This window comes from Lactuca serriola, chromosome 2 (genome assembly GCF_051521515.1).
Source record: "Lactuca serriola cultivar US96UC23 chromosome 2, Lser_US96UC23_V15, whole genome shotgun sequence".
NCBI lineage: Eukaryota > Viridiplantae > Streptophyta > Magnoliopsida > Asterales > Asteraceae > Lactuca > Lactuca serriola.
In genome coordinates, this window is record NC_136409.1 from 147905899 (window position 1) to 147931675 (window position 25777).

A 25777-nucleotide genomic window follows, 5' to 3' on the forward strand; every position below is an offset into this window, starting at 1 on the left:
GTGCACACAGGGAAAGTTCTTATGTCCAAAACCCATTAGAAGGATGGGTCGCATCAGATGTGTATTGACTATCAGGAGGTGAATAAGCTAACTGTGAAGAACCATTATCTGCTCCCGAGGATTGACGATATATTTGACCAGCTTCATGGTGCATCTTGGGTTTCCAAGAATGAAATGCATTCGGGTTATCATCAGATGAGGGTCAGAGAGGAAGATACACAAAAAACGGTCTTTCGGACTCGTTATAGTCATTATGAGTTCGTGGTAATGCCCTTCAGGATCACCATTGCTCTAACCGCATTCTTGGATCTCATGAATTGTGTATGCAGACCTATATTGGACCGGTCTATGATTGTGTTTACTGATGACATCCTTGTCTATTCCAAGACGCAAGAGCTACATGAGGAGCATCTGAGGGAGGTATTGGAGTCTCTGAGGAGGGAGAGACTGTATACGAAGTTCTCCAAGTGTGAGTTCTTGTTGTGCGAGGTACAGTTTCTGGGGCATCGTGCCAACCAGAATGGTATATTTTGGTCGATTCACCCAAGTTCGAGGCGGTGATGAGGTGGGAGGTTCTGAGGTCTCCATTTGAGATTCAGAGTTTCCTTAGATTGGTAGGTTACTATCGGAGATTCAATCAGGATTTCTCCAAGATAGCGGTTCCTATGACTCGTTTGATGAAGAAGAGCATCACATTTCGTTGGGGTCTGAGCAACAGGAAACATTTGAGACTTTGAGGCAGCGATTATGCAAGGCTCCTATTATGACCCTGTTGGAGGGTGTTGGGGATTTTGTGGTATATTATGATGTGCCAATCACAATTTTGGGAACAGTGCTAATACAGAAGGGTCGTATTATTGCTTATGCTTCAAGGCAGCTGAAGCCTCATGACGCGAATTATCCTATGCATGATTTGGAGTTCGGGATTGTGGTGATTGCCCTCAATAATTAGCGACGTTACCTCAATGGGGTCCATTGTACTATCTACACGGATCACAAGAGCTTGAGGTATTTGATGGATCAGTTGAATATGAATATGAGGCAGCATAGATAGTTGGACGTGGTGAAGGATTATGATTGTGAGATCCTTTATCATCCGGGAAAGGCCAACGTGGTGGCCGATGCTCTCAGCCACAAACCGGTTACGATTCCGATCAGGGATATGTGTTTGAGGATGACAATAGTTACTCTACTTTTACAGCAGATCCGATAGGCTCAAGTTGAGTCTATGAAGGAAGAGCACTGGAAGAATGAGCGCATACTGGTTCATGTGGCTTCCTTCAATTATGATTGCTGGGGGTTATTGACCCATCATCAGAGGGTTTGGGTTCCGCATTTAGGTGTGCACGCTAGGTTTTGATGGAGGAGGCACACAACTTGAGGTTCCCTATTCATCCAGGAGCAACAAATATGTATAGGTATCTCTGAATCGACAATTGGTGGGCCATGCATGAAGCGAGATGTGGGTTGGTATGTGGACATGTGCTTAACTTGCATGAAAGTGAAGGACAAGCATGAGCGACCTCACGGAAAGTTGCAGCCGTTAGACATTCCCGTTAGGAAATGGGAAGAGATTACTATGAATTTCATCACAAAGTTGTCATATACAGCGCGCGGAGGGGATTCGATATGGGTCATCACGGATTGATTAACCAAGAGCGTGCAATTTATTCCGATTCAGGAGAGTATGTCTGCAGAGAGGTTGACTGACATTTACATCAGGGAGGTTGTGGCACGGAACTGGGTGTCGGCTTCAATGGTTTTAGACTGGGATGTCGAGTTTACTTCTAGGTTTTGGAAGAGGTTTCATGAAGAGTTGATTACTCGTCTGTATTTTAGCACAACTTTCCACCCCACAGACTGATGGACAGAGTGAGCGGACTATCCATACCTTTTAGGATATGCTTCAGGCATGTGTATTGGATTTTGGTGGGAGTTGGGATATGTATCTCCCTTTGGCGGAGTTTTTGTATAACAATAGTTCTCACGCCATCATTGATCAGCCTCCTTTAGAGACGCTTTATGGGAGGAAGTGGAGGACCCCGATATGTTGGGGTGAGGTCGGTCGGCGAGTCATGGGGAGTAATGAGGTGGTACGCAAGACTACGAAGTTGATTCAACAAGTTTGGGGTAGACTTCAGACAGATCAGAGTCAGCAAAAGAGCTATACTAACAACCGCCGATCAGATCTAGAGTTCCCGGTTGGGGATGTGGTTCTCCTAAAGATGTCACCTTGGAAAGGTGTCGTTCGATTCAGGAAGAGGGGCAAGTTGGGCCACAGGTATATCGGTTATTTTAGGGTTTTGGTCCGGGTAGGTATGGTTGCTTATCGCTTGGATCTACTCAAGGAGCTTAGTCAGATCCATAACACATTACATGTCTCTCAACTGTCGAAATGTATGGTTGATGATTCTGTGGTGGTTCCATTGGATGATATTTAGCTTTATGATCGCCTGAGTTATATTGAGAGACCGATTGCCATCCTTGACAGGAAGATGAAGGCTCTACAAAACAAGTCGTTGAATTTAGTAAATGTGCAGTGGCAGCACCGCAAGGGTTCGAAATAGACATAGGAGCTCGAGGTGGAGATGAGGGAGCATTATCTGGAGTTGTTCGCAATGATGGACTTCGAGGACGAAGTATGATTCAAGTGGGGGAGAATTGTAACATTTGAATTTCAAGTATTTTTCCTTTTTGCCCTTAACCTTAAAACTGTTACATTTTGGTCCGTAGCCGAGTACATTGGGCGTACTGGCTCGATAACTTGGTCATGGAGGTAACCTACATATGTTGGGCGTACATGGAGTACACAAGGCGTATGACCATCAGGGACAAACCCTAATTTTTAGGGTTTGTGCCCTACTTAAACACCTTAAGTTGCTCTTGGACTTTCTTATGACCAACCTCCACCTATCCAAGCCCCGAGAACGAAACCCTAATTGCCATTTGAGTGTTTTTATCTTGGAAGTGACCTTTAAAGGTGTTTTTGGTGATCTTGAAGGATGAGGAACTCTATGAAGTTACATTGGTGTGGTTGGAGCTTGTGGATCAAGAATCATCACCAACTTGGAAAGCTTTGGAGGTATAAAGCTCTTAACTTGATGGTTCAGTATGTTAGATCTAGTTAGGGCTTGTTTTTTTTTTTTTGCTTTCTATGGTCCTTTAAGCCATGCTTGAGAGTATGAGCTACTCCAGAAGATAAGGATGGTAGATCTTAGCATTTTTAAGGTCCCGTGTACATACAAATGAAATCTTGATGTTTTGTAGTGGACCATGCATGAGGTAGGGCCCTTATTATGGGTTATTATGGTAAAAAACAAGTATTGGGTCCCATTAAGACATGCAAAGAAGTAAAGTGGCCAAATTTATGTGTTAAGACATCCTTTAGGATCAGATATGGGAAGTGGACTTAGTGGCTTAACCACTTAGGCAATTAATGGAGAGTTAGGCTTGCTGTGGAGTATGCGAGGCGTACCTAGCTCGTACACAACTCGTACTGGCCAAAGGTAGCGTAAGACGTAATCAACAGTTGTTGACTTTCATTGACTTTTATGATTTGGGCCATGTGTGGAATATTAGGGTTTTAGGCCATGTTGGGCCACTATTCTTTCTAAATTTAGGCCATTGTTAGGCTTTAGGCCATCTTGGATTTGGGCCCATAATTAGCTTTGGGTATCATTTAGGGATTTGGGCCATATTGGGCTTTTGGTGCCTTTGGATTAGGCCTTGGTTATTACGCCAAGTGAGAAAGGGTAAAATGGTCTTTTACCCTAGGTATTGGACAAATGAACTAGATTCCTAGTTATGTTTTATGGTCCAATTATTAATTGATGTTTTATTTGATAGATTAACATAGGGATTTTCTGGTTCAACAGCCTGATCATTTGTTTGCCTGACAGTAGACTGAGGTGAGTACTCACTATACTATAGGACACTAGGATATGTTATGTGCTTGTAGTCTTTGTGACTTCTGTTATATATGTTATATGCATGTGTGCCTATTTGCTATATGTATGTAGGGTGAAATAGACCCCGAGGTGAAATAGACTCGGTACAGCCTTGTGTTGACACGTGAGTTGAAATAGACTTGGGGGTGAAATAGAGCCGAGGGTGAAATGGACCCAATATACTCGTGGTCAGACACATGAGTTGAAATAGACTTGGGGTGAAATAGACCTGACACAACCTTAAACCGGCAGATATGTATGTTATGCGGTATTTTGGGAAACTCACTAAGCTTTGTGCTTATGACTTCCAGTTTATGTTTTTGGTACTTCCGGATCGAAGGGGAAGAGCTCGGGATGAATTCCTCGTACACACCACGATTTTCATTTCATTTGACTCTGATGTATTGACATACTATGATTTTCCTTTATGATTTTGTGAACCCGTTCTGGTTGATGGTTTTATTATTATGAAAACAAAATTTTTGGTTTTAAAATTTGGGACGTTACGCAGTACTTTGGTACATGTCATCTTAGTAGATAAGAAATACGTAAGAATTTCGTCTCGTGAGTTACATTGGTTTAGAAATAAAAAAAATGAGTTCAAAATGCAACCATTTCAAAAATTTTAAGTGAATATCATGACATGCGTGTTAATTGAAAAAGAAACAACTAATTAAAAAAACCATTGCATATGGGATACATTACATTTATTCCATAGTAGTTGATTTTCCTTTTACCACCAACGCCATAACTTGGATAGTTATGTATATACCACTATCCCCTTGTGTCAAGTTGTTTGTTAATACAATGTTTTTTCCTTGGATGTTATGGTATACGCCACTATCCCCTTGCATCAAACTCATTGTTAGACATAAGAGTTGATTTTCCTTTAACCATCAAGGCTATACCATGGTTTGTTATGGTATATGTCACTCTCCCTTAATTAAAAAACAAAAAACCATTGCATGTGGGATACATTACTTTTAGACAAAATTACAAAAATGGTCCCTATGGTTTGTCAAAAATAACAAAGTTGGTCTCTGCTAATTTTTTTAATGCAAATGCTTATTATGGTTTGCAAAACTTGCATAGATGACCATTTTTACTAACTCCATTAGTATTCAGTTGTTAGGAACTGAAACCGTAAGAACATTATCGTCTTTTCAAATATAAAAGGACTGAATTCTTATCATTTAATAAACTATGTGGACCATTTTTATAATTTGGATAATAATAATAATATAAATGATAGAAAAAGAGGACAAGAGGATTCAAACTATGGACCTCCTCTCCCTCTCCCTAATCAGCCAACACTTTAGCCAACTAGGTTAGACACAAACTGTTTTATATTTCCAAAACCTAATTAATATTATATAAAATCGTAAATACGTTAATAACAAAAAATTATAAAAAACCATATTTTTACAAAAAAAAAACTTTTTTAATAAAATAAACTATATGTTTAGTGTATTGTAAAAAATATTTTTACAAACAATTTTTTTTACGTATTTGTTTTATGTAAAATATTTTTTTTTATGTATTTAAAAAACATATGTTTTCGTATAATATGTTATTACATTGCTATTATCCTAAAACATATTTTTACATTTTCATATAAAAATAAGTTATTTTTTTATTTCACGTAGAAAAGAAAGGATTTTTTTATGTATTTATATCATGTAAAATATGTTTTTTTATATTTAAAAAACACGTTTTCGTATAAAATGTTATTACATTGCTATGAAAATATATTTTTACATTTTTGTATAAATATAAGTTTTTTTTCTTTCACATAGGATTTTTTTTTTAAATTTTTTTACATATTTATTTGATGTAAAATATGTTTTTTATATTTTTTAAAAATACATTTTCGTAAAAAATATATTACATTGTTATAATCCAAAAATATACTTTTGAATACATAAAAATTCATAATAACATATTATACAAAACGTAATCCAAAAAAAACGACAAAAAAGTTTTTGTATATGCAAGTATTTAGTTGATTTAAAGCAAATATGCAAGTTTTTATTTTATTTATTTATTAATGTTTTCGTATAATATGTTAACATTTTTTCGTAAAAAAATACTTGCATATTCACTTTATATCAACTAAAGATGTTAAGTTAACGTAAAAGTATAATAATATAATAATGTATTATACGAAAAAATATTTTTTAAATACATAAAAAACATACTTCATATAAAATAAATATATACAAAAAAGCTTTTTTTTTTTTTATGTTTTTTTATTATGTTTTTGTATAATATGTTATTACGTTTTTTTATGTATTAAAAAGTATATTTTCATATTATAACAATGTAATAATATTTTTTAAGACAACATATTTTTTAAAAATATAAAAAAACATATTTTTACATAAAATGAATACGTAAAAAAAATTTCCTATGTGAAAGAAAAAAAACTTATTTTAATATGAAAATGTAAAAATATGTTTTAAGATCATATGAATGTAATAAAATATTATATGAAAACATATTTTTTAAATATATAAAAAAACGTATTTTATAAAAAAGCTTTTTGTTCTATGTGAAAGAAAAAAAGAACCTATTTTTATATGAAAATGTAAAAAATGAGTTTTTGGATATGTAACATCCGAAAAATACAACCAATTTAAATTTTTCAAAACAACCCGATTTTCATTAAAATGTTTACAAAAAGGTTTTCAATACAAATCATTAGAGTATTCCCAGAATCACATTGCTACAAAATCATGAGGAGCGGTACGATCACGCCTTCGCTTTGCCACGGTCTCCTGAAGAACCTGAAAAACATTAAACCACAACTATAAGCCCGAAAGCTTAGTGAGATACCCCCAAAATACCAACCACGAATACGCCCTTCCAGGCTGCGACCTTCCGGTCCAAAACATATAAAACATACATAACATAACAGAACATAGAACAGCCATGCATATCGGGTCTACTGTGTGACTGGTTCGCCGTATCGGGCCTTCAGTCCACCGGATCTATCCTCCAGGTCTAGTCATGTCCTCCGAGTCTACAGTGGGGTTAGTCCGCCCGCATCGGGCCTTCAACCCACCTGGTCCACTCTCTGAGTCTACAGTGTGACTGGTCCGCCCGCATCGGACCTTCAGTTGGCCTGGTCCACTCTCCGAGCCTCGGCACGTCTGGTCCGCCCTCGTGGGGACTACAGCCTATCCGGACCGCTTGCTGGGCCTTCGGAATAACCGGTCCGCCCTGGGTATCTTGGCCTACAGCACAAAGCAGGACCCGCCTCAACCCATCTCTAGTCCAAACAACCATGTGCACAAAACATACAATCATATAACAGTCATAGCCAACAAACCGAACAAACAGATCACATAGCATATCATTACCCTACCCAGGTTACCGACCTAACCGGTCACTAGCATAGCATCACTTATATATATCGGGAAACTGACCTTAACAAGGTCTCCTAGCATGTACCATCCTAGCTACCGGGATGCAGACACATCAAACAATAACATAATAACCATATCCAAATCTCAATTCAATAAAGGGTCGGCCTTGGTGCCTTAGACCCTGTTGATATAGTGAGGATAACTCACCTCGAAACTGTCGGCTGAAAGGATAAGATCCCGCTGCTCCGAACTCTGATACGTACTCCTCCACTGAACATCAAAACATACAACTCAATAAATACCCTTAATTACCAAAATACCCCTGGAAGACAACTGGTCAACCTTGGACAAGTCAAAGTCAACCCCTGACTAACCCTACTCGCCGAGTCAACCCGATGACTCGCCAAGTCCTTATGCTCAAAACTTCCCTCAATTAGCGACCCAACTCGCCGAGTCACCCCAAGACTCGTCGAGTCCAACAACTCTGAGTCCACTCGCACCCAACTCACCGAGTCATCCCTTGACTCACCGATTCATCGACTCAACCAGAAATATTGGGACTTCCTCGACAAGACTCGTCGAGTCCAAATGGACTCGTCGAGTCCAAGACTATCTTCAACCTACTCGCCGAGTTGTTCTTCCAACTCGTCGAGTTCCAGGCCATCTTCAAGCAACTCGTCGAGTCGCCCCATGTGACTCGACGAGTACCACCGGTCTGAATCCATACAGAAGCATCTCAGGCCATGCAATTGATCCAAAACATAGATCCAACCTCCTACAATCCATCCATCACATAAAGTGGCAAAATTTACGTGAATCTAAAGAGATCTAGGCCTTATTCACCTTAGAACCAAGGTTTGGGACATGGTAGCTCCATCAACAACACAAGAACAGGGGCTTTAATGCTCTTAAGATCTTCTCCACTCCAGATCTGAGGTAGCAACCTCAGATCCATCCTCCAACATCAAGATGTCACACAACCAAGCACCCCACACAACCCCAAAATGAGAAACTAGGAAAGCACAGCCCAAGAACGAAAGTATTACCTCCACAAGATGCCTCAATAGCAACCAAACTCGAATCCAAGCAAAGCCCTTTGATCCAAGCCACTTCTCCTTCAAGATTTCTTCAACCAACACCTCTCCAAGCTCTAATTTGCTCCACAAATGGACTCTCCACGAATTTAGGGTTTCTGGAACTCAAGGGGGGAATAAGGGAGGCTGTGGAGGGGTATAATGCTCTTTATATAGGGCTCAACCCCGAAAATTAGGGTTTTCTCCATACAGCACCTACTCGCCGAGTCCATCTTTGGACTCGCCGAGTAGGCCACTTGACACGCGACCATAGCCGCGACCTGACTCGCCGAGTCTATCCATGGACTCGCCAAGTCACCCTCCGAAACTTACACTTTTAGCCCTTCAACTCTACTCTTGCGATTCCGGGATGTTACAGGATAATAGCAATGTAATAACATATTATACGAAAACGTATTTTTTTAAATACATAAAAAAGTATATTTTACGTAAAACAAATACGTAAAAAAACAAATAAATTGTTTGTAAAAAATATTTTTTACAATACGCTAAAAATTTATTTTATTGTATTAATTTTTTTTGTAAAAATATGTTTTTTTAATTATTATTAATGAATTTACAATATTAGATAATACTAATTAGTTTTTTGGAAATATAAAACAAGTTTGGGTCTACCCTAGTTGGTTAGAGCTTTGGCGCATTAGGGAGAGGGAAAGGAGGTCCCAAATTTGAATATCCTCTCATATTTTTCTTGTATTTATATTATTTTAAAACAAATTATAAAAATGGCCCATGTACTTTACCAAATGATACGAATTATGTCTCAATAGTTGAAAAGACGAAAATATCCTTACAAATCTAGTCCCTCACGACTGAATACTAACGAATCGAGTTAGTAAAAACGACCATCCGTGAAAATTTTGCATACCACAAGAACCTTTTGCTTCAAAATTTTAATAGGGATTGATTTTGTTACTTTAGGCAAACTATAAAGACTATTTTTGTAATTTTGTCTTACTTTTATTTCATAGGTGTTAGATTTTCCTTTAACCACCAAGGTCATACCTTTGATAGTTAGGTATCTAAACTTTCCACACACGTGGTTATGCTTTGCAATTTAATACCAATAAGGAAGACTAAGTTTCAAAACAATAAAAACACTTAGTATAGTTCCATGTACCAATTAAGGGATAGTAAGTTCTAAAGCAAAGATAACATCAACTAAAAGAATGTATCATCAAAGAATTGCAATTTTTACATGTACTCCTTTGTAAAATATTCATTATATATTCACCCCTTGATAGTTTGGTCAACCAACTATGACTATCCCAGTGTCCTTGTGTTTGCTTGTGAATCCTAGATAATTTATTTCCATTTATATTAGGAACTCAACATTATTAAGTTTAGAGTAAATTACTGAAATCGTTCCTATGGTTTGGTCAAAATTACCACGTCCCTAACTTTTCTTTTGCACTCAGATCGTCCTTATGGTTTGATTTTGTTGCGTTTTTCGTCTCTTTCATACATAAAGTTAGGGACCAAATGTGCAATTTTGACCAAACCATAAAAACGCAACAAAATCAAACCATAGGGACGATCCGAGTGCAAAATAAAAGTTAGGGACCAAACATGTAATTTTAATCAAACCATAGGGATGATTTCAGTAATTTACTGTTAAGTTTATAACAAATTTATATCCCATTACTTTTCTATTTGACACGATGTCCTTTTATTAAATTTCATAAATTTTTTTTAATAATGACACTTTCGTCATATGTTTTTCGATCATGATATTCCTATATATTCCTATGAGTCATAAAAACTCATTAAGTTTATGAAACTAGTCCATCGTCAAATATGATTAATTCCATATTATACGATTTTGATATTTCTAATACAATATGGCTAGTCGACCTTGGATCCTTCAACCTACTTAAGGTGGTAAGAAGACTCACCTTACAGACAAACGGAAAACTGAAACGACATGTTGCTCTAAAACCCGTGCTACTGGTCAGCTTTACAAATAAATAGTAACCAAAACTCAGAATCCCATTCAAATACCTAGAATACCCCAATGGTAGATTCTTTTTGATTTGTATTTCTTGAAATCTATAGGTCCATGTTTTTCTCATCTTTGCTTGAATGGTAGATTCTTTTTGATTTGTGGTCTAATATGTCCTCTTTCCATTGAAAAATTCTTTGTCTTTACACCCACGTTTGAGTAGTTTTCTAATGCCCAAAAGTTCTTATTTTAATATTTTATGTAAAAATCTATCTTAGGCTTATTTTCCTTTGTTTTCACTTACATCCGTAAAGCTCATAACTAATGTCTAATTAACATATAATAACTTATAAAATGACTAGAATCATCAATGTTTTATACTTTCACGATTTTGCGACAAGTTAATATACATAATTGGGATAATGACATAAAACACTTAAGTTTGATAGAAATGTACGTATTTACCCTTTTGTAGATTTTAGGTTCACTAATACCGAATATTTGCAAAAGTTTTTTTTTTTTTTTTTTTTTTTTTTTTTCAATTGTACCCTTTTTGTACCTTTATCTTGTAAAACGAAATTTTTTGCCAAGCTTAAGGGCTTTAATGAAATAGAAAACCAAACTTAAGGGATTTTATGAGTTAGAAAAAAGGATAAAACTGAATATTTCTGTCAAACGTAAGATCTTTAATAAACCAGAAATACACAAAAGGGTAAAACTGATTTTTTTTTTCAAGTATTTGGTATTAGTGAGCCAAAAATCCACAAAAGGGTATATCCGCACATTTCTACCAAAGTTAAGGGTTTTATGTAATTATCCCTACATATTTCTCTAACTCTTATTTTGTTTCATTTTTTTTCACTTTTAAGTTTCATTACAAAATTTTGAATGTCAATTTTAAGTATCATTTTCGTCGTGAGATTTCCCACCCTCGTCCCCATCTCGAAATTAAAATGGGTGTTAACCTTGCCCCTGCCCCTGACTTTTTTTAATAAATACCCCAAACAGGACGGGACCCCCATGGGAACGGGGTTCTACGAGACTTTTTGAAATCCCTACTTGTGGGCCATACAATAATTAAAATAGAAATTAGGTATATAATAAAATATAATTATTAAAAAGCAGTTTAGTCATATCAAGTTTGTTATGAATCAAATTTATAAAAAAACCCCAAAAGGACTGAAGATAACAATTTTGTATTTTGCATCTTAGGCTTATAGTTTTTCAAATATATTAGAACTTAGTTATCACAATACAACCAGTGAAAAGGAAAACGGGCAAGAAGCTGCGCCGTTAAGCCTTTTTTGTATGGTAAAACTAATTCTTTTGAAAACTACATTCATAGATCTAGGGGATATAACATTGCTAAGCATGATCTGTTGTACTCGATTAAGAAGCACCATCGCATCCCACATGAGGAAACTAAATGTATCAAACGCAAATGGTATGAGCACATGTTGATTTTCCATTCATGTCTTTTCATGTTTTGTGACCTTGCATGTAGCAACTTTTAAAGCAGCATGCTCCACCTTGAAACCCCCAGCCCTCAAGCCCAAGAGAGGGGATACCCATGGAAGGTCAATACAAGTGTGTTTCCCTCCAACCCATCCAAAAATCAAAACGTCAGCCAATCTAAGGGTTAACCTTCCATCTGTCGGATTAGTGAAAAATTCATAGGAGCCTCTTTCTTGGTAGAAACCCCGGCACGCTTAAATATGTCAAACAAAATATCCCTAACCATATCGTGCCTATTTGAACCATGGGAGTTCATTACAATAAACTGCATGCTCTCCAAAAGATTCCAAACATTGTTTGCGACACACCGGGCATATCTCATCATTTGGAAAAATAGGGACCATGAGCCGATATTTAAGGATAGTACGATGCACCATATGAGACATATGTTGGCCAAGCCCATCTATATGGATAGCTAGAAGAAAATATTGAGCATGTGGTATACATAAACACTGGAAAATTGCTTTCTGTCCGAGTCGTCATGTCGAAATGTACTTCTATATCTTGGATGATTTTACGAAACCAGACACCCGCCAATATGTTGTGGGATTTAGGGGGGGGGGGGGGGGGCACATATGTCGCTATTCCATAAGATGTGGTATTGCAACACCTAAGATTGGGCTATTAAGGCAACAAAAGCATATGAGGTAGCCTCTACTGCGGTATACAAACCCAAACCACCAAACATAATGGGTAGGGAATCAATTCGCCATTGTATGTCACCAAAGAAAGAGCCACAACAAATCACAATGTCCTCAATCGTCCCGTGCAACCCTTTGTCAAAGAACAACGTCGCCTCTATGTGAACGGGCTGACACGTCTTCGGTCCAAAGAAAAGTTTAGCAATAACATACAAGACCAAAATAGAAGGAGATCACTCTGGGTCACACAATCGTGGAACAAGGACCAAAAACACAAAACATACACAATACAACCGTGAGGGCCATTCTTGCAATTCTCTCTCTCTTTTTCTCGAGTAGTTTATGGGTCACACAATCGTGGAACAAGGACCAAAAACACAAAACATACACAATACAACCGTGAGGGCCATTCTTGCAATTCTCTCTCTCTTTTAACTCGGAAGGTCCCTACTGTTTGTTTTTGTTACACGCTTGGTCCCTGTGTTACCTAAAAATACTATTTTGCCCTTGATTTTTTAATTTATTTAAATAAACACACTTCCAACCCCACTCCCCTCACCTTACCCTACATATCCCATCATTTTTCTCTATTAAAGTAATAGTCTTTTTAGGAAATATAGGGACCGAACGCGTAACAAAAACAAATAGAAGGGACCAACCACGTAACAAAAACAAACAGTAGGAACCTTCCGAGTTAAAAAAGTAAATTAGGAACAAAATACGCAAATTACCTCAAACCATAGGGATGTTTCGTGTAATTTACTCCTTTTTCTCCAATCAAAATTCCTTATGAGTTCCATAATATTTACCTATTAATTTCAACCCAAAAGAATATTTATATTGTCCTTATTCGAATGAAAAGAGTATTTAATGTTGCGTGCTTTATTGTGTACTATTTTAAATCTCCACTTGTTTTCGGAATAAGAAAAATGGCCAAAAATAAAGTTGTCTTATAGTCAACCATAAAATAAATATCTCCATTAAATAATTAGATAAAGCATATTATCTTTTAGCATAAAAATCCACTTGGTTTTGATTATTATTATTCCTTGCGCCTTCAATCGTTGTTGTTACCAAAATGCAGCCGTTCCAAGTTTTAAATTTACTCATCTTGATTTTGCTAACAACATTAGTAGAAGCTCATCTCGAAGCTTATTACGGCAAGCCACAATGTCCTGTCATCTGTGGCGATGTCCAGATTACATACCCTTTCGGGTTTGGAAGAAATTGTTCTGCCAACGAATGGTACACACTTGATTGTAATTCCTCCCCACCATATCCATCTTCATTCACCAACAAACCGTATCTATCTGCCTTCAACAACGCCGAGGTGCTGTATATGGATGTGAGCACAATCACTATTAACATGTCTATGATTAGTGCTGATTGCGAAAATCCAGTCCAAGATATCAATCATGTCCTAATCACCAGCCATGGCAAAAGTCCCTTCCGATTTTCCGGATCACGTAACAGATTGGTCTTTAAGGGCTGTGGCAGTGCTTCCATCATGGAGAATGGGAGTATTGTCACCGGTTGTTCAACGACTTGTGGCAAGGACACTGTTAGTGACATAAATAACTGCTTCGGTTTCGGTTGTTGCCAAACTACAATTCCTCGTGGTCTCTCATCATTTACCTTCAATCTAACAGGTTTGGAAAGACAGAATCAAGATGGAGCTTGTGGGTGTGCTTTCTTGGTAGATACAAATTACGCAGGAAGTTTTTCTAGCAAATCTTTTACTGAAGACCATTTTGTTCCGATATCACTTTCGTGGAACGAAACATTCCATGAAAACTCAACAAGATGCAACGAGACATGTGGGAATGTATCTATTCCATCCCCTTTCGGGATTAAAAGAGATTGTTCAGATGGGAACTGGTTCAATGTCGATTGCAAGTCATTGACACCTTATTTATCTGCGTTCGACAACATGGAGGTTTTGAGTGTAAGTTTGGAAAAAAATACAATTACTGTTAACGTCCCCATGATTTCTGATTGCAAGAATCCAGTCCAGACTAACAGCCTTTTCCTAACCGGAAGTCCGTTCGGATTTTCTGGATCGGATAACATGTTTGTGGTTGAGGGGTGTGGTAGTGCTGCTATTATGGTGGAAAATGGGACTATTGTCGGTGGTTGTTCAACAACTTGTAGCAACGACACAAACAGTGAAAGCTATAGAAACGGTTGCTTTGGAAAGGGTTGTTGCCAAACTACTATTCCCTATGATCTCGAGTCGTTTACTTTGAATCTAACAGGATTGGAAAGACATGATGGAAATGGAAGCTGTGGGTCTGCGTTCTTGGTGGATAAGATTTCATTCAATCAAGGAAGATTTTCTCGACAAGTGGTTCCGATAACACTGAGTTGGACGTATAACACCAGCAGCAGTTATTTTAGACCAGACGTTTCAACAGAATGCATAAGCTGTGAACAAGATGGTGGGATTTGTTTCCCTGATCGTTACACGACGTCAGGCATGAGTTGTCACATTCATGGAAGCAGCAATAAGTCACTCGGCGTTATTCTAGGTAATTTCTCTAAACTTGTCATCAATAATATTTCCTTCTACTTTTTCTGTTTGTTTTCTTTAATTAGCAAATTTATTATAGTTTTTTTACTTTAAAAAGGTGATTTTATTTTTCTTAATTAATGATATTCTATCAAATTTTGTAGTATTTTTGTTAACTAGAAAAAGAAAAAGATTTCTCCTTTCTTCTGAGTCAGAATATCAACTCGTTTAACATTAGAGGTTGGTGTAGGAGAGACAGGTAAGTGGAAACACATAGTGGTAAGTGGAAACACATAGTGGTAGCTAATAAGATCATTTACTCCAAGTAAGAAACCAATACGAATAGGATCCAAATGTCATACTAAAATACAAAGGTTTTTTTCAACTTTTTTGTAGTTGATATGCTTATTATTATTTTTATATTTTTTTGGATATTGAAAGAGACCGGTAAGTGGAAACACATAGTGGTAGCCATGATATCATTTAATCCAAGTAAGAAAGCCAAAATGAAATCCAAATATCAAATTAAAATACAAAGGCCTTTTCAAGTAAGAAAGCTATGAGATCAGTTGCGCCAAGTAAGAAAGCCAATATATATGAAAAGAATACAAATGTCAAATTAAACAATCAACTTATAATACAAACTAAGTAACGAATGTTGAAATGGAATTAAGATATTGTGATGATGAAGTTCGTCTATTACCTCATGTCCCAAGGTTGGTTTATGTCCAGACTGGTTTTTGTTATAATCGGTTTGATTTTAGAAAACTGTTTACAAAAATCTGTTTATGTTTACACTTGTTTATGTTATAATTGGTTTGATTTTTCATTTTTTTTTTAATGAAATTGCATTAAACAAACAGGTTTTTTGGTTAAAAAAACTTGTTTGATTCGGTTATAGTAAAAAAACCAGTGAAAGACAAACAAAAAAACAGTTTTAGATATTTGTTACAACCTATTACTAAGTGGCAGTTCGGTTTTAATCTAATCGGTTTTAAAAACTGGTATGTTTTTAACTTTCGTTTAAAAAAAACGGTTTGAAATGTGCATCTCTGCCCAAGGTTGTTTTCACAACTTTGAGTATGTTTTCAAAGGTTGTTTAATGCTATTTTCATGATGGTATGTTTATTTTAACGGTGTACAAAGATAGTTTTGTATGTGATTTGTTATTTTTTATTTACCCATAAGTTTAATTTGTCTCGAGTGTTTATCTATGTTTTTCAATGAATACTAAATTTATTCAACATTGTATGTATGAAGGATCTCAAACACTACCTATTCTTTTACCATTAACGACCAACATAAACCTAATGTTTGAAATGCTTAATATATACAGTAACAAATGTAAAAACTAACTAATGTCTGAGATTTTCCACACATATAGTGCAAAATAAATTTAATACTCATTGTAAAACATTGATAAATACTTCAGACACAATGGACTTAATGGTAAACAATAACAACTTCTAAAATTATCCCAATACACTGGTAAAATAAACATGCCATCAAAACTAATGAAAATAGCAATGACACAACATTTGAAAATAGACTCAATCTTATGAATCTATTCTCGGGATAATATATAAATAGATAGCTTCATCCTTAAAAATAACATAATTCCATTTCTACATTTCTCACTAAGCTATGTTCATTGGAGAGAAAGTAATCGTTTTAGGGGACCAAATATGGTGTACAACAAGAAGAAGAAACATAAACCAAAAAAATACAAAATATATGGTTTTTTTATAGAAAAAAAAATCTCATTTTAATAACCTGTTTACCGTTGAAATAACAAGTAATAAATAAAAATTTGTTCCTTTTGAAAAAAATACTTTTAGATAAGAAAAAATCAAAATATATGTCTTTTATGGAAAAACATTTATTTATTTATAAAAAAAATAAAAAAATAATCCATAACTTTGCAACGCTTGTCCCGAATGTAAAGATCATTGGAAAAATAAATGGTCTTATTTCAAATCTAACCATTAAATTGTCTTCTTCAAATTTAAATTCGACTTGATAGTTATACTAAATAAAATTTAGTATCAACTATCAAGTTAAATTTAAACTCTAAGAAACAAATTAATTTTTAAATTTGAAATAAATGTTTGTCAAGATAAATTTAGATTTAAAAAAACAATTTAATTTTTAAGTTTGAAATAAAACCTTTATTTAGTATAACTATCAAGTCAAATTTAAATTTGAACAAACAATTTAATTTTTAAATTTGAAATAAAACCGTTTAATTTTCCATTATCTATACATTAGGGACACCTGACAATAGATTAATTTCAAAAACAATAACAAAGGTGTTAATAGTTCCATTAATTTCACCTAAAAATAAAGTTACTAACTAAAACTTCTTATATTTATTAGTAGAAAGTGTAGTCTATATCGACAGTTGAAGATACTTTGTATAAAAATTCCATTTTTATTTATGTAAAAGTTCAATGTTTTAAGGGACTATATTAAATTGTTAGTATTATATGTGCCTCATTTTCAAGTGCTAGCCTAACCTTGGGTTTACTTATTCTAATGGTGATTAGTTATGCACTATACAACATAATCAAGAAAATTAGCGCCAAAAGAAGGAAACAAAGGTATTTTAAACGGAATGGTGGTCTACTTCTTAGACAACAACAAACAATTGACAACAGTTTAGTTGATAAAACCATACTTTTCACCTCGAATGAACTAGAGAAGGCCACTGACCATTTTAATGATAATAGAATTCTTGGTCGAGGAGGTCAAGGTACAGTATATAAAGGCATGTTAGCCAACGGACGGATTGTAGCTATTAAGAAATCGAAGGTTGTCGATGAAAGCCAATTAGAACAATTCATCAATGAGGTGTTCATTCTTTCCCAAGTCAATCATAGGAATGTGGTCAAATTACTAGGATGTTGCCTCGAAACAGAGGTCCCATTGCTTGTCTCCGAGTTTATCTCAAACGGTACCTTGTATGACTTTCTTCAAGATGAAACCAATGAATTTCCAATCTCTTTAAACATGAGATTGCAAATCGCTACAGAGGTTGCAGGATCACTTTCTTACTTACATTCGGCTACCTCTATTCCAATATACCATAGAGATATTAAGACAACTAATATACTTCTGGATGAAAAGTATAGAGCCAAAGTTTCTGACTTTGGAATTTCAAGGTTTGTGTCAATAAATCAAACTCACTTGACAACGTTAGTGAAAGGTACATTTGGTTACTTGGATCCAGAGTACTTCCAATCAAGCCAATTTACCGAAAAAAGTGATGTCTATAGTTTTGGAGTTGTCTTGCTTGAACTCATGACAAGAGAAAAGCCAATTTCATTAACTAGATTTGGTGAAAATAGAAGTTTGGCTACATACTTTAAGGTATCCATGGAAGAAGGACGTGTCATGTCTATTTTTGATGCAATAGTTGTTAAGGAGGGTTCTAGGAATGAGTTGTTGGCCATAGCTAATTTGGCAATGCGATGCTTGAATTTAAATGGGAAAAACAGACCAACAATGAAAGAAGTTGCAATCGAGTTAGAAGGTGTGAGATTGTCACATGTTCCCACCACAATTTAAAATAATATTAGACTTGTGAAGTATTGAGAAAGCATCGCAGTCAACATCAACTTATGTCGAGTCAACTTTTGACATCATTGACAACCTTAGTCGATGAATCATGATAACTATTAGTTTTCTTAAGTAAGCCTTAAGCTATATAGTGTGATGATTAATAAGTTGTATGTAAACGCTAAAAGGTATAGTATTTTCTATACCTATTTCTTCTTCCTCCTAAACATATTCTTCAGCTTATTGTAATCGAAATTGGGTTAATGTCATGATATGACAACCAATAGTATTATTGCTCTTTGGATCATTTATATTTTAATTGTATTCAATAGACCAATAAACAATTTTGTTGGGTTCTTAATACACCATTGGAGTGAATTACGACTGTTTAAACGATTGTTGAATCTTCTGGTTTAACGTCCACTACGACATCCAGTATGACATAATTTTCTCTTTTATTTATACTCGATGACATGTCGTCCAGTATGGCATTAAAATTATACAGTTGAAATCTACTTAATAATGTAAGGAGTACTAAAAAAAGAAACTATTAAAATCTTTAATACAATTCAAAGATAAATGATAAAAGAACAAATTGACTACATGTGATAGGTTCGTATCATAATAATTAAGTGTTTTGTGTTGTTAATGGATTCTTAATAAATTTCATAAGCTTTTATGGGAAGCATTGTTTATTTGTTTTATTTTGTAAACTTGTATAAATTTTCCAAGGAAACATGTTGTGGATGAGCCATAAATTGATGGAGTGCACATATAAACTTTATTTTCATTTGATCAAGGAACATAGTACATAAGTATTCACTTAAAATATTGGCATGTGTGTATATATATAGGGAAAACTGCAATAAAGTCCCTACATATTGGCTTCATAATCGATTTAGTCCCTATATATATTTTTTATTCAATTAAGTCCCACAAACCGGTAATCGCATTCAATTTAACCCTTGACCCGGTCAACAGGTCATCCAACTTTCGAAAATTACATTTTTGGCCCAAATTTCAAATTTTATTACAAATTTGGTCCAAAATTTACACTTTTGGCGTAGATTTTATTTTTTTTTTTTACAAATTTGGTCCAAAATATACCCTTTTGGCCCAAATTTTAGAATTTTGTTATGAATTCATCCTAGTTTTAGTTATTTTTACAACTTTTTTTCTTCAAAAAAATGTACTCATTTTTATCTTCTATTATTTTTGAAGTGTACTATGAATTTAGGTAGAAAATATAATAATTTACATTAAAACGACAGTTACATAGTGCTAACAATAGGTCATTCATGTTGTGGCATTGTTATCACACAAATAAACATTATTTTCATACAATAAAGAGACTTAAATTAGTGAAAAACAACTTCTAGTATCATTATTTTTTTTGAAGTATACTATTAAGTTTAAGAGCTAAAAAGGACTAATAAGCGTATTGTTGTTGACAATAAGCCATTTATGTCAATGTAGCAGTATAACAATGTCATCGTAGCACTATAACACACAAAAAACATTGTTTTTACAGACAAAAAGAAACATACTTAATATCTTATGTTATTGGAAATGCTCTAGAAACCATCAAAATGTACCATGTCAACAATACATAAAACTCTGCCATTTGTAAACCTAGCGAGACTATTGATAAACTTTGAAACGTTTATAAATATGACCCACTTTTATTTATTGAGTTATTAACTAAGACAACGTACTTTAAAAAGTCTACCTAATGATGTTGTGCTTTAATATCTTCGTTGTACTTTAAAAAAAATCTTTGTATTTGGTTTATGGTTAGGTAGGTCGTTCAAAATACAATGCTATAATAAAAATCAATGAAATTAAGCACACTATTATTTCTTGCATTTAACTCTTTCTTTATTTATCATATGTTTTTATGTTGAACATAGAACAAAAAATATATATTGTTTAACATATTAAACAAGTTAAAAAAGAAAATATTAATAAAACTCATTGGTATAAGTTTGAAAGTACTGAAAATCTATTTTTAATGTTAAATATAACTAAAAAGATTACATTTTTTTTTTTTACTTTTATTAATTACTACGCTTCCAAACGCAAAACATTCGAATTCATAAAGAAAAAACATTCAAATTTTTTTTGAAGAAAAAAAGTTGTAAAAATAACTAAAATTAAGATGAATTCATAACAAAATTCTAAAATTTGGACCAAAAGGGTATATTGTGGACCAGATTTGTGATAAAAAAAATTAAAATCTAGGCCAAAAGTGTAAATTTTGGACCAAATTTGTAATAAATTTTGAAATATGGGCCAAAAATGTAATTTTCGAAAGTTGGATGACCTGTTGACCGGGTCAAGGGGTTAAATTGAATACGATCACCGGTCTTTGGGACTTAATTGAATAAAAAACAATATATAGGGACTAAATCGATTGTGAGGCCAATATGTAGGGACTTTATTGTAGTGAATTTTAACGGTAAGAACCAACTAAATCGATTATGAGGCCAATATCTATTATATGGATATAGGAACCAACTAATTTTAGAAAAAAAAAAATTAGACATTAATTAGTGGAATAACGGTAATATGGTAAGTGAATTCTAAATCAATTAATTGAATTTAAAATTAAACCAGATAATCTTGGTCACTGTATTTTAGAATGTTGGTAACTTTATTTTAGATTGAGCTTAGATTTATGTTAATATCTTTCTTTAAACTTACGAATTCATTAGTTGTGCAATGAACAAAGCCTCCACCACTTTCTCCTATCTTTGCTATAGTCTTCATCGTCTCATTTTTCATCCGATACACCAAGAAAGATCCACCAATATTTATCATATTTATCATAACGTTTTATGAAGCAATGTGATTAGGGTTCATAAAACTCCGATTTAGTAACTTAGAGCATCTAGTTTCTCCACTCCTAATCTTCACCCCTTATCTTCTTTGGCCATTTGTGCTTAATTGAAGGTTAAGTCATTATTTCTTGATGACATGCTAATATACTTCACATGGGGTTTAGTTCATCGCCCCTAAATGTGTTTATACCCCAGGAGGGTCCAAACGGTGGGTGACCCAGGCGACCATCTAGGGCCCACATATCTGGAGGGCCCGGAAATTCTAGGTATGTAGTGTATATATATATATATATATATATATATATATATATATATATATATATATATATATATGTTTGCTAGGGTCCTATATTGGTCCAACCTCAATTTAGGCCCAAAAAACAAATTGTACTGTTTCTATTTGAATGTGTATGCAGCTGGGGGAATGGGAAGGACTGAAAGAAGGAGGCAAGAATTAGCCAACTAGGGCACCTTATGAATCGTTAATTGAATCGAAATCCTTGATAACTAAATCGACATCTCCACCCCGACCTCGTGAATTGACATACCTCTGATAACAAATTCAAGAATTAATCAAATGAATCATACACAGCTTTCCAACTCGCTCTGCTTTCTCTTACGCTCACGATCGACATCCCCGCTTCTAACCCCTATTCCTCTCAAAATCTCACATTTTCATTATGATTCGCACTCTCGATTATCTATGTTGATTTCGAATCCTTGTGACTTGCATGATATCAGATAAGAACTTAACACGATATGATTTTTCTTTCAGAATTTTTTTTTCTGAAAGCTTATAGGTTTGTGTATCAGATTTTTTTTTTCTAATTTTTTCTTCTCATTCTATGTTATATTAATTTTTTGCTTCTCAGATTTGTGAAGTCGATTTATTCAGATGCATCTCTACAAGTGTAGAGAGTAGTCGATTTATCATTTTTATGACTATTGTTATCTAGTGGTTTTATTTTACAACTTGTATTTGTAGATGCATCTCTACAACTATAGAGAGAAGTTTAAATAAGTAAGAAGGTTTCAAAAGCTAAAGATTACCTAAGGTTAATAGGCATCTGTAGACACAAGTTTACTTTGAAGTTGTATAAAGCTAGCTAAAGTTATTGAAGAATTATTTAAGGTGAATTTTATATAAATTTGTATAGATAAAGGTATTGGCAATATTATGTATAAAGAAATAAATGTTAGATTAAATTGATCTTGTTAGTTTTGAATCTAATAAAGAAAGAAATTTATTGTCTTTTGTACTCGTGTTTTTTTTTTTTAAATATTATGACTATATTTCTGGTTTGGATTATATTATTGATTATTATTATAAATGATATTTTTTTTCAAAATTTTATTATATTTGCCTATATAGAATCGAGGGCCCTTATTTTCTTCTCGCCTGAGGCCCAATATGTTTCTGGACCGACCTGTTATTCCATAAACCTTGTCCACTCGCTCTTCATGACTTCAAGCATTTCATCACTTCTGCTTAGTTTTAAGTTACCATTGTTTCAGAATTTTTGCACCGCAATAAAAATCAATCACATAGCAAAATCACAATTTATTTTCCAAATCAAAACAGTAATGTTACTTGGACAAGTCATCGATCGGCTGCCTCTTAGCAATGTGGAGTGCAGACGGAGTAGATCGTTGGAGGAGCCAATAGAGCGAAGAAAATAAAGAGTGTAGGCTTAAATTGGGGTAAACATTGCATGATTAAATTATTTTCTTTTAATTTCCTTAGTTTACGTATTGATAGTTTGACTTATTTGTAAAAAATCTATTGTACCTTTTGTAATACCGTGATTTTCACGAAAAAAAATTATTTAATTTGAAAATATCTTTTAACGGAAATTTGAAACATAAGTCTTTAAAGTAAACATTTTCAAATCAATCATCAAAATTACGTTTAAAACCAAAACAACCCAAATAAAAAAAAAAAAAAACGTTTTAAATATGTTTAATCAAACCACAATGACGACCAGCAAGATGTGTCCAAGTCGTATCAACATAATAGAATCAAACCTACCCAAAAAAGTTCCCTGCCTCACAAAGTCACACTCCTAATAACATGGAAAAAACACAACAAGATGAAGTGTCAACAACTTAGTGAGCCAATTACAAGTAGAACAAGGAAAGAAACACAGAGATCTCATACAAATAAGTCAATCACAGAATAAACACATAACATGTTTCCACACAATACATCACATTTCTTCACAAACATCACATATATTATTCCTAGTATACTTTGCATACATTAATCTACGCTTTGCATTGCTTTTGTTATTAGCAATAATTAGTATTTATTATTTTTCACCACAATTATTATTTTATTTATTCATCACATTATTGTTCGCTAATATACATATGGCTTTTTTTGGAAGGTATTACTTTCTAACCAGGGGATTTATTGCTAAAGGGTTCCCGGGAGTAGGGTTTTGAGAAAAGTTTCCGATGGAGAAACATCGTTAAATATTCCTTCGAGAATATTCAATATGCGTGTGGATATATGATTCCTACCAGAATATTTATAGTTAAAGGTTCCTATGGGAAAAATATTATGTTGGTCCACCAGAAATACAGAATATATGATTCCTTTGGAAATACTGAATACGTTGTTCCTTTAGGAATACCGAATATGTGATTCCTTCGGGAATAATGAATATGTGATTCCTATCGGAATAATGATATGTGATTCCTTCAAGAATACTGAATATATAATTCCTTCGGTAATATTGATATGTGATTCCTTTGCAAACTTTGTTATAGGCTTCCTTCGGGAAACACTGTTAATGGTGTTTCTTTGGGGAACATTGGAAAAGACTCTCTAAGGGGATATTAGGCCAACTATTGGGATTAAATCCCTGAGTTTGCAGATTATGTGCAAAGTCTATATTTGGTAACACCAATAAACTCTGATAAATTGTGAAGGATTTTGTAAAACCAGATGTTTATTATGAATACGAGTCATGATATTTGTACAACCAAAGTCATAATTTTTCTTGATAAAATTCTGGGTGTTACACTCACTACTACAAAAAATCAGGCTTTATTCACTCGACGCCGAAAACGGACAGTCACTCATATGATACTTTAAGTAGTTGAAGTGAACTGAAATATTTTAGCAGAAAGTTCAGCCACTTATTAATTGGGAGGCGCGATTATAGATGATTGAGTTCAATGCATTAGTTACTATATACATAAAAAAAGTGACAAATATGCTTGAGTATAAAAAAAGTGTCCAGATGTCATAAATCGTCACATGATGTAAATATTTATGTCGCTAACAAATAAATTGGAGTTTGTCTAACATGATTTCAGTGTAGTAACAACTTGGTACATATGGTCTCATAACTATAAGTGTTACTGAAGTTGAGCGTGCGTTATAGCTAGCTTACCGTTTATGTGTATGGTCACTTGTTATTTCAAAGTGGTTGTATGATTTTGAATAGCCAGACCATATCCCAAATGTGTATCGGATGATTTTTATTAGTCACATGGCGAAGTATTCACGTAACTATTATTTAGAGTAACAATGATGAAAAAATGTTAATCATTAAGCTTGATATTGCTCACATTGAGTGTTCTTGTTTGTAAATCAAGTGACAATATATTTGTAATCTTTAGTATTTGTTTAGTCACATGTTATATCAAAGTTACTGTGTTGATTTCGAATAGCCACACCATATCACAAATGTGTATCCAAATGATCTTTATTAGTCACTTGTTATTTCAAAGTGGTTGTATGGATTTCAAATTTTTGTAGACAGTTTTAACTGATATTGAGAATCACATAACAAAATTTCAAAGAAAGAGTGTATGAGGGAACCTTCAACAATCCTTGGTTGTGATTTTGATGCAGTGGATAAATACTAGGTCAAAGTATCAGTAGATATCATTCGATATTTGAAAACGATAAATATAGCAACATACATGAAATTATTAACGAAATTAAATACATAATTATAGGTCATAAAAAACATAGAAAATTTATTATAACAAAATAACAACCTAAACAAAATAAAATTGTATACAAAATACAACCATTGTCAATAAAGTAACCTACACTAAGTTAACATGTATGACTGAAATGATAATTATAACACACCAATTAAATTTAACTAAACTAATGTAAACACTATTGAAATTCAATAATACTTAATAATTTAAACCATATTTCTTGATGTCTTATAAAAGATATATATGCATCCACTTAGAAATATATGTACAATACAAAGAGTATTACAAACTATCTTCTGATGATTCGCTCTCTTCTGACGATTCATGATGATCAGCCAAATACCTAATTATCCTACAAAGTTTACCACACTCTACTTACCAATTACACATGTTGCAAAAA

The 25777-nt window shown here is 34.1% G+C and overlaps 1 protein-coding gene and 1 pseudogene across 2 annotated transcripts in view; both read left to right on the top strand.

Moving 5' to 3' along the window:
* The window catches only part of LOC145086955 (wall-associated receptor kinase-like 1), a 261585-nt gene that overhangs the window by 31751 nt on the left and 204057 nt on the right, over positions 1-25777 (top strand). The window lies entirely within an intron of this gene.
* Positions 13534-18881, top strand: LOC145086279 (wall-associated receptor kinase-like 6 pseudogene; annotated as a pseudogene).